Source organism: Conger conger, chromosome 9 (assembly GCF_963514075.1).
Source record: "Conger conger chromosome 9, fConCon1.1, whole genome shotgun sequence".
In the NCBI taxonomy this organism is placed as follows: domain Eukaryota; kingdom Metazoa; phylum Chordata; class Actinopteri; order Anguilliformes; family Congridae; genus Conger; species Conger conger.
In genome coordinates, this window is record NC_083768.1 from 5452710 (window position 1) to 5468287 (window position 15578).

Here is a 15578-nt window from a genome sequence, read left to right on the forward strand (position 1 = left end):
AGACTGGATTCAATCGATATTTGTCCATAACTTTGCCACCCAAGCTGAACAGCTATCATACTGAAAAAACACAACCCCCCCCACTTAACTGCAGTTATTACATACTTATGGCTCTTTAGTATATTCTAAAGAGCCATTTCACATCGATATTACTGAACAACGGAGTCACACTGCTGCGGCTAATGAGACTACAGTATGTGGCATACCACGGGCACCTGGTTTCTGCTTTTACAGCATTTGCATGTGAACGCGTCGAAGGGGCGGGGCAGTTAAAATAGCCATCCGTCAGATGAAGGAAACACAACGAGTCTTTAACGAGCTGAACCCTCTCACGTTCTCTAAATTCTGCACTAGCCCTAATGCGGTCTAATTAGTATTTGGATCCATCTGTAGTGAGGCACTTGACATTTCATGCACTATTCCATTAGGCATGGAAATTGAAGCCCAGTAGATCTCCAGTTACAGAACTACTCAAACCAGCCTGTCTGGCACCAACAATCATGCCAAGGTCGAAATCACTGAGCTCACATTTTTTCCCCAATTTTAATGCTTGGCGTGAACATTATCTGAAGCTCCTGACCCGTATCTGCGTGATTTTCTGCATTGCACTGCTGCCACACGATTGGCTGATCAGATAATCGCTTGAATATGTAGGTGTACAGGTGTTCCTAATAAAGTGCTCAGTGAGTGCATGTTTTCATTTTGCTGACTGAAATTGTCCAAGAGACTGGAATGTGATTGTGTGTGTATGTGTGCGCATGTGTGCGTGTGCGCAAGAGTGTGTGTGTGTGTGTGTGTGTGTGTGTGTGTGTGTGTGTGTGCGTTTATTTAATGATACAAAACATGCCGCAAGCAATAATGATAAAATAATCTATTTTTCATGGTCTGAATGAAATACACACAGACACTGGCAGTGACTACTTTTCTTATTCAAGAAATGAGCGTGCCATTTGTCAGAGGAACGAACATTACCTCATTTCTGCTTCATGTTAGCTTAATGTGCTAAGAGCCCAGAAGGGAAACAAAATGGCCCCGTTTCAACATCGACCATTTTTCAACATTGACAAGGCAGCAGCCCGTGTTCACAAGTACCAAGTAACTTTCCAAGCCGGGATCGTAATCCGGCGCGCATTTAAGACCGGCAACGCAAGTATTACCCACAATGCTCCACTCTCAACATAACCCAATTTCTTACAACCCGCAACCCAACAATGCGTACAGATTTGAATCAGATTACTGATCAAATTACGAGAACCACGAGGCAGATGAAAAGATATCGCAGTGTGCACTGCCGTCGTAAATGACAAAAATGCATCAAACAATGACGCTCTGTCATAATAGAAACGAATTGTTTGAGGAGAACAAAAGGGTAGGGAAAAAAAGAACGAGAGCATCAACGTCCACTGAATGAAAGCTGCGTTTTCCGTCCCTGCCCTGTCTGCCTCCGCACGCGTTCGTGTTTGTTAAAAACACCTCAACGCCCGGCAACGCTTGTGACAGCCGGCAAGTCGCCGATGTCGAAACCAATTTCCGAGTCGTTTTTCAAGTGGTTTTAATTAGATATTGTTTTAGTCTCACTTGCATTAATTTAATTTCGGATACCAACGTTTGGGCATTCAATCTGTTCAGATGTTTTTCTCTCCCCCCTAAACGGCCGCACTGCCTCAAGTAACTGAGACTGCAGTAAGAGCCGTGAGGAATATGAGCCGGAGAGCGTGACGAAGATGACCCGAACGCAATTAAGGAGGTCGGGCCCGTTACCTCTCAGCTGAAAACGGGGAGAAGACACTCCACCATACTTAATACAGACACGCAGAAACCTCCTTAAAACATTTTCTTCCATTACACGGTATCGAATTAGATCTCATGAAAACACGTTCAGGAAATTTACTCGGAAAAACGTACCCAGGTCGGCATTTAGGACTCAAACTTCAGATGTACACAAGTAGAGTATTATATTTAATGTGACTACAGACGTCTGGCCTGTAAGCAACTTAGTAATGTTAATAACAGCAATGAAAAAAATATACACAGAAACATGCTAAGTGTAACATCACTGATAGCATACCGTTGACAGAAATATAGTGCGTAGTGTCTCGACTGGAGACATATAAACCCTGTTAGATTTTGCTGCACACTATTTTGTGGAAGCTTACATTTTTTGACTCCAGAAATCATGTCAGGTGACCTAAAGCAGATGGGGTAAAACAGGTCACGAGTTTGTTCTTTCCACGGTTTTGTCTGAAGGAGGCCTACAAATAACCCTTTTCTCTGGTGTTTCTGCTTTAAAAAAAAACAGGACGTAGACATTAGCAGAGTTCAGCTGTCCCTTAAAAAATAAAAACGTGTGACTTGAGTTGAGATTGGAAGTTGAGAGTGGAACATTAGGGTTACCAGAACTTTCAATTCCATTTTTAAAGCCTTCCAGCTCCCCGATATTTCATTTAGATTACTCAACCTTGCAAGGTAATTTTAAAAAAAAACACGCGCCTTTGTTTTTCATAAATCATTAGATTTCTTCTTTATTACTTCTAAACTTTTCACACGCCAACAAATAAGGGTTCCCTACACTCCACACTTAAATCTACTTTATTCTACCGCTTCTGTCGTTAATAACACAGAGAGGAAATCTGTTGTTGTGAAGGGGTGGTTGGCTTGTTTGTAAAAGCTGACACAAATCCCTTCTCTTTGATCTATTTCATTAATATAGCAGCAGAGAGGCTCATGAAGAACAGATTTCCATTAAAGCCAGACTCTTCTTTTAACCCCCATCACAGCTTAAGACAATTCATTCCATAATGGTGCTTCTGCAATCAACTTCACACTTCAGAGTAACTTAGGAAAATAACAATAGAAACGGCCAAAAAAAAATGACTGAATAAACTCTTCGCACTGACGGACAGAATGGCTACAGAATGGCTACAGGATTACTGCAGGTTGTGAAGGCTCATCTCTACTCCGTTGTGTCACCATGTTGAGTAAACGGAAGGCACGCGGATGGAGAACCTGCTCTTCAGAAACACGGACGTGATCTCTCAGCGCTGAAAGTGCACTCTGCTGAGGACCTGGGGCACCTGCCTGCTGAATCAAACCAGCCTCTCCGCGAACAAAAAACAAATTAAAATATTTATGGCCGACGGATGGCGCATTCAAGGTCACTATCAGACAACAATCAGTCTCATATTAAAGCTTTCAGTCCCACGGTCATTTCCCAGCGTGGACAAAAGCCTGTCGGGAGGCTACATGCCTTCTCTCCGAGACACGGAGGCAGAGTAGACGAGGCAGAGTAGACGCCTTTTTCCCGGTTTTCTAAGCTGAAATGATAAGAACGCTAAACAGCCATCACAACTCGTCACCACTAGCGTTCCTGGAACACCAGAACCGTCAGCGTGTCGTCTGATTTGCGTTCCTGCAGAGCGTAAGGAACACCGGAACCGTCGGTGTGTGATTACGGCTCAATCTCACGCCGAGGCCAGGCGCCATTTTGTTTGGCCCGGAAACAAAATGGCGGCCCTTGACCGGGCTGAGTTACCGAGGTGACGGAGGAGGGTTCAGACTGCAGACGAGACAGAACTGGATCTGCTCTGAGGGGACGGGATGAGGCCATGTGAACCGTGAAGATACCCGGCAGGGGTGTGAGGGGCCCCCCTAGCCCCCGCCCAAACTGGGGCCCAGTTCTGGGTCACACATCACCACCATCAGGTCTCTCTGTTAATGAGATAACTGTGGTGAACTAGCCCCGTGTTTACATCACATCCCATTACAGCACAGCACAGCACAGCCATTACATTCCAGTCATTTGGCAGACGCTCTTACCCAGAGAATTCTGTTGTGTGTGTGTGTACGTGTGTGTGCGTTATGCTGTTCTTCTATCCTAGAATCCTATTAGTACACATTCCCTTGTATTTGTATTTTATTCTGGTCTACAGTGTACCTAGCAGCTGTTGTGAACCTTCCCACATGCTAATCACACGTGTGTGACTGGGTCCCTGCCTTTTAGATCTCAGAATGTCTTTTAGCACTTCCGCTACACTGTAATTTACTTCTCTAAACCTGCGTGTAAATCCAGAGAAGTGGACTGAGATGTTTCTGTAACTGCATTTACAAAGATTTACTCATACTGTAGATCATTACCACTCTCTCCCTGCACTAATTCAGTCCTCCAACCAAACGTGGTCGATACAGTGCTGCAATAAGCAATGAATACAAGACACAGAAATCTATTTCATTTCCAGTGCGTCCCATGATGACAAAGAGGGCAAACAGCACAGACACAACTGCACATGATTGCACAGTACACTGCACAGTGTAGGATTTTCTCTCTTCCTGTATTCTTTTAAAATAAATACAGTGTGAAAAAGCGATCAAAATGTTTACATTAATTTTGATGAGGAAGGAACAAAAACGAATGCTTGTAAATGTTAAGTATGTTGGCTGAACACAGTAATTGAGAAATAATAATTGTTTTTGTGTGACCCTGTTGTATGTTCCTGTCTGACACTGTTGTGTGTTCCTGTGTCACAGTGTTGTGTGTTCTTGTGTGACGCTGTTATGTTCTTGTGTGACCCTGTTGTGTTCTTGTGTGACCCTGTTGTGTTCTTGTGTCACACTGTTGTGTGTTCCTGTGTCAGTGTTGTGTGTTCTTGTGTGTCGCTGTTGTGTTCTTGTGTCACACTGTTGTGTTCTTGTGTCACAATGTTGTGTTCTTGTGTCACAATGTTGTGTTCTTGTGTCACACTGTTGTGTTCTTGTGTCACACTGTTGTGTTCTTGTGTCACAATGTTGTGTTCTTGTGTCACACTGTTGTGTTCTTGTGTCACACTGTTGTGTTCTTGTGTCACACTGTTGTGTTCTTGTGTCACAATGTTGTGTTCTTGTGTCACACTGTTGTGTTCTTGTGTCACACTGTTGTGTTCCTGTGTCACACTGTTGTGTTCTTGTGTCACACTGTTGTGTGTTCCTGTGTCACACTGTTGTGTTCTTGTGTCACACTGTTGTGTTCTTGTGTCACACTGTTGTGTTCCTGTGTCACACTGTTGTGTTCTTGTGTCACACTGTTGTGTTCTTGTGTCACACTGTTGTGTTCCTGTGTCACACTGTTGTGTTCTTGTGTCACACTGTTGTGTTCCTGTGTCACACTGTTGTGTTCTTGTGTCACACTGTTGTGTTCCTGTGTCACACTGTTGTGTTCTTGTGTCACACTGTTGTGTTCCTGTGTCACACTGTTGTGTTCTTGTGTCACACTGTTGTGTTCCTGTGTCACACTGTTGTGTTCTTGTGTCACACTGTTGTGTTCTTGTGTCACACTGTTGTGTTGCTCCACCGCTCGAGTCTCTGCCCCCGTTACCCCGCGTTACGAGCCCTCCCCAACCCCCTCCCCCGTCACACAAACGGCCAATGACACGCCTGTAATGGGAGCGTCAGCTGGCATTTTAAGATGGCGGAATGTCAACGCCGGCGCGTCTGGAAACAGTATCCACAGCGCAGCTGATTAACCGATCGCGGCTTTCGTTTATTTGTTAGTTTGTGCCTGCGTTTGCGTGTGTGTATGACTGTGCGTGTCTGTCTGTGTGTGTGTGTGTGTCTGTGTGCGTGTGTATGTGTGTCTGTGTCAGTGTCTGTGTGTGTGTGCGTGTGCATGTGTGAGTGTGTGTTTGTGCGTGTGTGTGTATGTGTGTGTCTGTGTCAGTGTGTGTGTGCGTGTGTGTGTGTGTGTACAATGGGCCCTGGCGTTTGACGGGCAGCGATGGTGATAATTCATAGCCTTCTGAAAGGTAGTTTGAAATATGAAATATGAAATATGTATAAATATGTATAAGAGAGAAACGAGAGCTCATGATTCACAGCGCAGTCACTGAGGGACAGAGTTCTGAGGGCAGACTTCACTGCGTTATACTTTCACCAAGCTTATAAATCAAAGAGCACTCTACACTTTGAGAAGAAGAAGTGCCTAAAAGGTAGCTACAAAAGCTTGACAGGGGTGGTACCCTATAGGTGCATGAAATTGTACTCCTCGCCACGGGTTTTAATAAATAATCAATACTTTCCTTTGCTGTTAAAAGGTACTCATTATTGTATCATTCAGAGTACATTCAGCTAATGTGTTCCTGAAAGAACAAAAATGTACCTTTATTTCTGAGACGATGTCATGACATCATCATTATGGTCGAGCTCCACCAATCACACAGAAGTATAAGCTGGTAGCAGTGCCAATGGTCAGAGCAATGCTGATGGTGATTGGTGGATACGCTCTGGCTAGGTCCTGGTAATTCACACAGGGTCCACCAATCATCATCGCCGTTGTTGCCAGTAATGCGCTACACGATTGGTGGAGTTCCTACGTCTCATTTGTTTATTGTTTAACCATTACTTACACGGGGCAGGCTGACTGAGCACACACGCCCGTTTACAGCGATGCCCAGTGAATACCCGATCTGTGGACATTGGTGATCATATTTTGGAGAAAGACGCTTACCTCGAGTCAAGCAACAATGCTGTCTGACGTGGTAATATTGAGCACCACAGCAAACCGAACCTCTGGATCTTGGACGCTTGTTCTTCTGATGACTGAAAAGATATTCCCCAAGTTTCCGACAAATGCACAGAGCTAGTTTATGGGCATATTCAGGTCAATGAAAGCAGACTGAAGTTGTTTTCAGTTTAATCACGCAAGCCTTAAGACCGCTCATTGAGCTCTTTGGGAAAATCAAAGAGAAGACAAACATGTGGCGTGAACACTGCTGCTGGAGTCGGGAGCGTTTTTAAAAGAGAAAACTAATTTAGCCTTCGCAAAGAATCAGTTCACCCCTCTCCCAAGTTCACAACCCTCACCGTTTTAATAAAATATCATCAAAGAAAGAATCCATAAATTATGCAGTGAGGAGAAGAATATCCCAATATTCAATTCATGCTGCATTTTAGGAATAAAATTTCCCAGTATGGGCTTTAATATTTTGTGAATGTATGAAATAATTTATGTAAGAATGGAGAGCAGACGGTTCTTCTCACACTGTTTGACTTTAGAATGCATGTGAGTGTGGTGGGGGCATCTTCTGGGTTGTGTGCCATAACCATATTACAATATATACAATATCCAAAGCGACTTCCAAACTTAAGTTGATTAAACTCAGCAGGGGCCAATCCCCACTGGAGCAACGTGGGGTTAAGGGCCTCGCTCAATAAAATGAACATAATCCCATTTCTGTTTTGCAGCATACAAGGACAAACCTGAGTCATTTAAATCAAATATTAGGACCGCTTAATTTGAATACGTAAAAATTGGATTGTGAGTTTAGTTATTTATCTATATTTATTTAACCAGGGTACTTAAACCACATTGATCCAGGGGGCGATTTCCCCCTGCTTAGTCTAATCAATGCTCACTTTGGATAAAAGCGCTTAGAAATGCCATTTCCGTGAGCTTGTCGGAAATGAAACACAGTGCACCTGGGGTATATTCTCTGTAAAGTGCATGTTGTTGGAGAAATATTTTTAATAGAAACAGCAGGAGAGAGATCGAGTCCACAGATCCCCCCACCCCACCCCTTTCTTTCATTAAGTAACAAAGCAATGTTTCACATTACATTACATTATTGGCTCTTATCCAGAGCAACGTACAGTTGATTAGACAAAGCAGGTGACAATCCTCCCCTGGAGTAATGCAGGGTTAAGGGCCTTGCTCCAGGTTAAGGGCCCAACGGCTGTGCGGATCTTATTGCGGCTACACCGGGATTAGAACCACCGACCTTGCGTGTCCCAGTCCTTTACCTTAACCACTACGCTACAGGCTACAGGCTACACGCTACACACCACAGTACCGCCTCACTGACACAGGGTAAGTGTGTAAGTTCTGCAGGGATGATTTTCCCAGGGAACACTGGTCCAGGTTGGCCCATGGGCCCGACGTGACCTCATTACCGAAATCCGTTCCGCCCGTCACTGTGAATCACGCACGGTGTCGCTGAAACGCGTGAAGCAAATACGACTCGCTGAGGCTCAGAACCAACGCGTGGATTTCTGATCCACAATGCTGGAATTAGCGGGTCAGTAATACGGTGTGCAAACTCAGCCTCTGACCAGGCCCGATACCGTGCAGATCAGTGTACTTATAACCCTCCACATTAATAAGCCTTTGTTCATACAGCATATCCGAATATTTATTGCCAGATGCAGCAGAGCGCTGTGCTACGATATTATTGTAGCCGTTCTATAATTTCAATTAAAAACATGTGAATTTTAAAAGCAGGATTCTCCGGAACGCTTTGTGAAAACGAGATGAGATTTAAAATGAGATCCATCAGGACAGAGGTATGTAAATGTCCCACGGCGTCGTTTGCATAAACTGATAGATTTTATTTTTCTTTTCGCAGCAGAATCCTGATCCCGACGGCCTGAACCACAGTACGCGCGACAAACCCGCGCAGTTCTCAAATTCAATCAAACCCACAAGATGGCAGCTGCACCGGACGGGAGAAGGGCCCATTTTGCATGGAACACGAGAGCGAAAGATAATGAATATCTGAAAAGATATCCCGCACTCCGGAGCCACTTCCTGAGTGCCAATCTAAGATCCTGATTGCACAGGTACTAAGGTTATCCGCCGGGGTGGCCGCTGCTCAATGCATAATCTTCCTCAGTATCTCGACAAGAGGAGGATCTCTGCCAACAGCTCTCAGACTGAACACAAGCAGTATCCAACGCCGAGGTTTTTTAAATTAAAATCTACCAATGCGCTTTAAATTACATCAGCTGAAAAACACACATATCCAGGACTCTATCACTGTGTGATTACAAATAATTACCACACAGTTAAGATGTATTCACACACATAGAAAATGACTGGGACACGCATGGTCGGTGGTTCGATCCCCGGTGTAGCCACAATAGGATCTGCACAGCCGTTGGGCCCTTGAGCAAGGCCCTAAACCCTGCATTGCTCCAGGGGAGGATTGTCTTCTGCTTAGTCTAATCAACTGTACATCGCTCTGGATAAGAACGTCTGCCAAAATGCCAATAATATACAACTTCAGGAGCAGATCTATATTCTGTGTGATGTTTTTGTTGCCAATAATAATAATCCCTCTATCGGCACAATTTTCAGTTAGTGTTTAACTACCCAGCAGTGTTTGGTTTGGTTTGTTTTGATGGTGAATACATTTTCATCAACAGTTTTACTGAACTTTTTTCAAGTTTCACAGTTCAATCAGTTCAAACGCTATACTGAAATACGATGCAAACGTCATGAACAGCTAGTTTAAATATACAGTAAATGTAGTCAAATCGACTCCAACAGTTGTCCGCTGTCAGATTAAAACGTGCCCAGTATCTGTGTTACATACATTTCTGCCAGACTAATTGATGTCACTTCGACCACCATGACTGACATTAATTAGACGTCTTAACTTTTGGTGGGACGTTCTGCAGAGAAGAGAAATACTCAGAGAAGAGAATAACTGAGGACAGAAATGCAGAGGAAGCAGAGGAATGTGGCTTTGTGCTGGCATGCCCCTGGGCCCTGTCCTGGGGCCGTTCTACGCCAGGACCTGTTGGCACGAACCGCTGCCAGTTTCCCTGAGAGAGTGCTGGCAGCGCCACCAAACGGGGCATGGGCCCGTTACCAGGCGACCGCTGAGCGGGGGGAGGGTCACAGGAAATACTGGCAAGACAGTGACAGCTTGGCACACGCCTGTTTGCCTGGGACACAGGTGGACACCTGTACGGGGGGGGTGCTGTTATTGAGGTATAGTGCCTCAGTGGGAAGTCTATAGTCGAGACTGCGTTTAAATATACACTGTGAAGGCCCGTCCAGACCGAGAATGAGAACTAAACGACCCTCCTCGTTCTTGGTGTGTATAACGTAGCACACACGGATGCCGCCGTACGCACCAGAACTGTAACGACGACAACAACGTTCTACTTCAGAGAGAACAAATACAATCTTAAGACTAAAACAATTAGACAGTCACTTTTTGCAGTGTTGTTATGAAGGCCTTAATTGGCAGCTGATTGGAGGAAAGCCACGCAATCCCACAGACACTGCGGCCCCCTGGGACTTCGGCTTGACACTCTGCGGTTAAATCTAATTTCAGCATTTAGCAGATAATCTTATTTAAATGCCTTTCCCACACAATCCATTTATACAGCTGGGGTTTCTACTGAAGCAATGCAGGTTAAGTCCCTTCGATCTGTGGCACAGCTAGAGTATGCCGGACTGGGGAATCAAACCTGCAACCTCTACAAGCCCGGTGATCTAACACACGGCCAACACTGAGACAAAGCCACACAATTTCCAAAGGAAGCTAAATTGGAAATAAATAAACTAAAAATTAATTAGTGAAATGTGTATTTCAAATACGAAGGTTTACATATTATGAACTAGTTGTCCTAGTTTCTTCCATATGGGATATCATTTGCCATAATTTCACAAAGTAAACAAAGTGCAAATGAGAAAATGTAACTAGGAAAAAAATAAAAGCCATACATAATGACCTTTTAAAAGGAACTTTCTGTTTCTGGATTTCCTGTTGGGAGACGTGGGGAAAAGAGCTCTCTCATTATCGGCGTGGAAACAAGCCGGGTCGTGTGAAGGTGTTAATGCAACACTTCACTACTGAAGGTGCGCCAGGCGTGTGCGTACAGGGAGAACATTCTGGAGAAACAGCACAGTGCCCTGCAGGCAGAGCTGCACCTGCACCTGAACCTGCGCCTGAACCTACACCTGCACCTGCACCTGAATTTGCACCTGAATTTGCACCTGAACCTGCACCTGCACCTGAACCTGAACCTGCACCTACACCTGCACCTGAACCTGCACCTGCACGGAACGGGGGCACCCACGCAGACATCACTCACTGAAACGAGCCCAACAGAGAACTGAACCAGACTTCACATCCACACCGGGGGCACATCACTACAACACTAACTATTCTCCAGTAAAGTTCAGACTTTACAAGAAGCCACATGAAATTAGCTTATCTCTCTCTCTCTCTGTATAACAATATAGTATTAAGAACTTTAGAATTGCATTTTATATTAAGCCTAACGAAATTACATGATCGGCAATTTATTGTTTTTTTTCTTCTGACAATATTTACCGTAAAATCAACATCCACAGTCCTTTTACGAATAAAACACATCACAACACACAGATTGTGAGATCTGAACCACAGTTGGGGAAACAGCAATAAAAAATACATTCACATACATATAAAAAAGATGCACAAAATTGATTGAAATTCTACGATTTGATTTAACGATCAGAATTTTGTTGAAAATCGAATCATCGTGTACCAATGGGCGTGTCTGTCACTCAAATGTCAGCCAATGTTCCATTACCCTCCAATCAATATCCTTGCATGTAGTGCATTCTTCCCCCTGCACGTCAGACGTCCGTCACATCGACTCCCTGCCCTGATCCGTTTCACTCACACGCTCCAACGTCCGTTTAAGCGTGTCTTTAAGGAGAACACGCTCTGCCTCCACCTCGTCAGCCGGACACGCGTGTTCTGCGACCTGTGACAGCGCACACGTCAGTTTAACGCAGACTTAGCGCAGTTTAGTGCCGACTTTTTTAATCCCATAAATAATTCAGCTTTTTTTTTTTTTTTTTCTCTTCGTGACGGGCACAAAAGGTACTTTCATTTTAAGACAGATTAGCGTGGAGCTATTTTTAACACGGCCAGCGGGGCTGGGCCTCGTCAAGGCAAAGCGGGAGAGACACCCCAAAATATCAGAGAGAGGGCACACAGGAGGTGTAGAGACAAGGGAAATACACCATTCTGTAGCGTCTCAAAGAAGATACTAATTACACAGAACAGAAAAACAATTACTGTCTGATCAATATCACAAGCAGCCGACATCCGTATCAGTATGTATACATTACATTACAGTAAAGGCATTTGGCAGACGCTCTTATCCAGAGCGACGTACAACAAAGTGCAAAGTGCATACCCATAACCAGGGATAAGTGCCAGGTATACATATACGTTGACAATACTCATGAAACTAACAGGCATTTGCAGATATATCTGTACTATTCCGGAACTTCTAGTCCACCACAGATAAACTCTGGATTTGAGGCAGGAACACCATTTACTCTTTCTTACACACACACACACACACAAAAACCCATTCACTCACACACAGTGCTATTAACTGCACCCCAGGATCTAGCATGTTGTCGGAGATCTGTGCTGATACCTTGATGGAAACAGGCTGATATTAGCGTTAAGGCTGATCACTTTAATTTCCTGTCTTTTGAGGCTTTCAGCAAATGCAAACATTTCACTGAAAACATGGTTTTTTTGTGATTAAATTATAATGAATGCAGGCTGGTTTACATGTACTTTATTTCACCCGTAATAGTTCTGCGTATAAATTCAAAGATAGCTCCAGAGAATAATGGATAAACAGAGCATAATGACTCGCTATTTTTAATTTAATAACCCTCATTACAAAAAGTGCGTCTCCCAGAAAGGCTCTTTAAAACGGCGTTTCCCTGAAACAGGCTCAGTATGACGGGCCCTGTGGAGTGCTCTTTGTTAAGGGAGCGGTACAGAACAGAAATTAGGAATTCATTATTTCTGTGGTGAACGATGATGATGATGATGATGATGACATCTCTCATCTTCTTTGCTCTCCTTCTGAATGACACTCACTGTCTCTCTCTCTCCCACTCCCTGCCTCAACATTAGCATTCACCGGGCGTGACATTGCTCAGAAAGGTCTCTGGTATGACCTTGGGAAATTACATTTCTCAACAAAGAGCTTAGCGCCAAAAGCCAATCAGTGCAGCTGTAACTGAAGCCTGCAGGTGAACTCGGCCAATCAGTGCAGCTGTAACTGAAGCCTGCAGGTGAACTCGGCCAATCAGTGTGGCTGTCTGCCTCCACTCAGGGAGCTGCACTAAAGACAAGGGCGAGCGTCTTCACACACACACACACACACACACAGGTAACACACACACAGGTAACACACACACAGGTAACACACACACAGGTAACACACACACACACACACACACACACACACAGGTAACACACACACACACACACACACAGGTAACACACACACAGGTAACACACACACAGGTAACACACACACACACACACACACAGGTAACACACACACAGGTAACACACACACACACACACACACAGGTAACACACACACACACACACACACACACACACAGGTAACACACACACACACACACACACACACAGGTAACACACACACAGGTAACACACACACACACACACACACACAGGTAACACACACACACACACACACACACAGGTAACACACACACAGGTAACACACACACACACACACACACACACACACAGGTAACACACACACACACACACACACACACAGGTAACACACACACACACACACACACACACACAGGTAACACACACACACACACACACACACAGGTAACACACACACACACACACACACACAGGTAACACACACACACACACAGGTAACACACACACACACACAGGTAACACACACACACACACACACACAGGTAACACACACACACACACACACACACAGGTAACACACACACACACACACACACAGGTAACACACACACACACACACACAGGTAACACACACAGGCGTCTCCACACACACACACAGGCGTCTCCACACACACACACAGGTAACACACACACACACACACACAGGTAACACACACAGGCGTCTCCACACACACACACAGGCGTCTCCACACACACACACAGGTAACACACACACACACACAGGCGTCTCCACACACACACACAGGTAACACACACACAGGCGTCTCCACACACACACACAGGCGTCTCCACACACACACACAGGTAACACACACACACACAGGCGTCTCCACACACACACACAGGTAACACACACACAGGCGTCTCCACACACACACACAGGCGTCTCCACACACACACACAGGTAACACACACACAGGCGTCTCCACACACACACACACACAGGTAACACACACACAGATGTCTCCACACACACACACAGGTAACACACACACAGGCGTCTCCACACACACACACACAGGCGTCTCCACACACACACACACACACACACAGGTAACACACACACAGGCGTCTCCACACACACACACAGGCGTCTCCACACACACACACACACAGGTAACACACACAAGCGTCTCCACACACACAGGTATCCCCACACACACACAGGTATCCCCACACACACACACAGGTAACACACACACACACACAGGTAACAGACGGGGCGGTTCAGCACTGTTCACACTAACCGAGGCGCTACGCTGCGCGGGACACACCACCCACGCATCCGACAGGTGTTCGCCAATCTCCCGCCGACAGCCAATCGATGGCTCTCGCTTCCCTCCGCCCCTGCATTGCCACGGCGACCGCGGCCAGGCTTCCAGAAGATAAACTCATTCCGTGTTTCTGGAAGGTTTGGCAGGACGCCAGCGATGCCGTCGCACATCGATCCCGCCTGGGCCCCCCTCAGAGAAACCGCCAACGCCGGGCGATGTGGAGACCCATCCCTGTCCCTGTCCCTAATTCCGACAGGCACAGACTCACACAGGCTACCCTACCAGGCCGGCTCTACATCACATTACATTAATGGCATTTGGCAGACGCTCTTATCCAGAGTGAAGTACAGTTGATTAGACTAAGCAGGAGACAATCCTCCCCCTGGAGCAATGCGGGGTTAAGGGCCCAACGGCTGTGCAGATCTTATTGTGGCTACACCGGGGATTGAACCAGCGACCCTGCGGGTCCTTTAGCCGCTGCGCTGCAGGCCACCTGTGCTCTACAAGCTGACATGGGAGTTAGAGCCGCCCATGAAGTGTGCAAGTGAACAAATCTTTTGGGGCGGGGGGGGGGGGGGGTTTGAAGGGCGGGGTTCTCGATTTTCACGTTCTACCTTCGTTTTTTCCCCTCCTCTTTTTCTAGCGTCTCCCGACGGCCGGAGCTTGGAGCAGAAAAAAAGCCAAGAAAGAGTCCAACGATACAGAGAGACTGACAGACTGCCCTCTGCCTACAAACCGGAGAGTGTCAAACACGGTGTCAACCCATCGACACTCTGCCTGGACTACAGGTCCCACTCTGCCTGGACTACAGGTCCCACTCTGCCTGGACTACAGGTCCCACTCTGCCTGGACTACAGGTCCCACTCTGCCTGGACTACAGGTCCCACTCTGCCTGGACCACAGGTCCCACTCTGCCTGGACTACAGGTCCCACTCTGCCTGGACTACAGGTCCCAGCATGCCGTTTCCCACATTAAAAGCCCTTCCCGCGGTGCACAAACCTGGTACCTGCTGAACTTACCTCCACCTGGACCCCCTTATCCCACTGACACACCTGAGTTTGAAGAGCTTATAGACCTAAATCAGTTGGCCATGTCTGTGTTATGCCAACATCCAACACACTTTCCTTCATCTGGGGTCTAACAACAGGTAAATTTGAACAGGTAACATTTTAACATTTTCAAGACTCCCCACAGCCCCGACTCTCCCCGATGCTGGAAGGACCATCCCTAATCAGTCGGGAACAGAGA

The 15578-nt window shown here is 45.9% G+C and overlaps 1 protein-coding gene across 1 annotated transcript in view; it reads right to left on the reverse strand.

The window, feature by feature from the left end:
- Positions 1 to 15578, reverse strand: part of LOC133136728 (receptor-type tyrosine-protein phosphatase N2-like) — a 124959-nt gene that overhangs the window by 47493 nt on the left and 61888 nt on the right. The gene's annotated exons all lie outside the window — the stretch shown is intronic.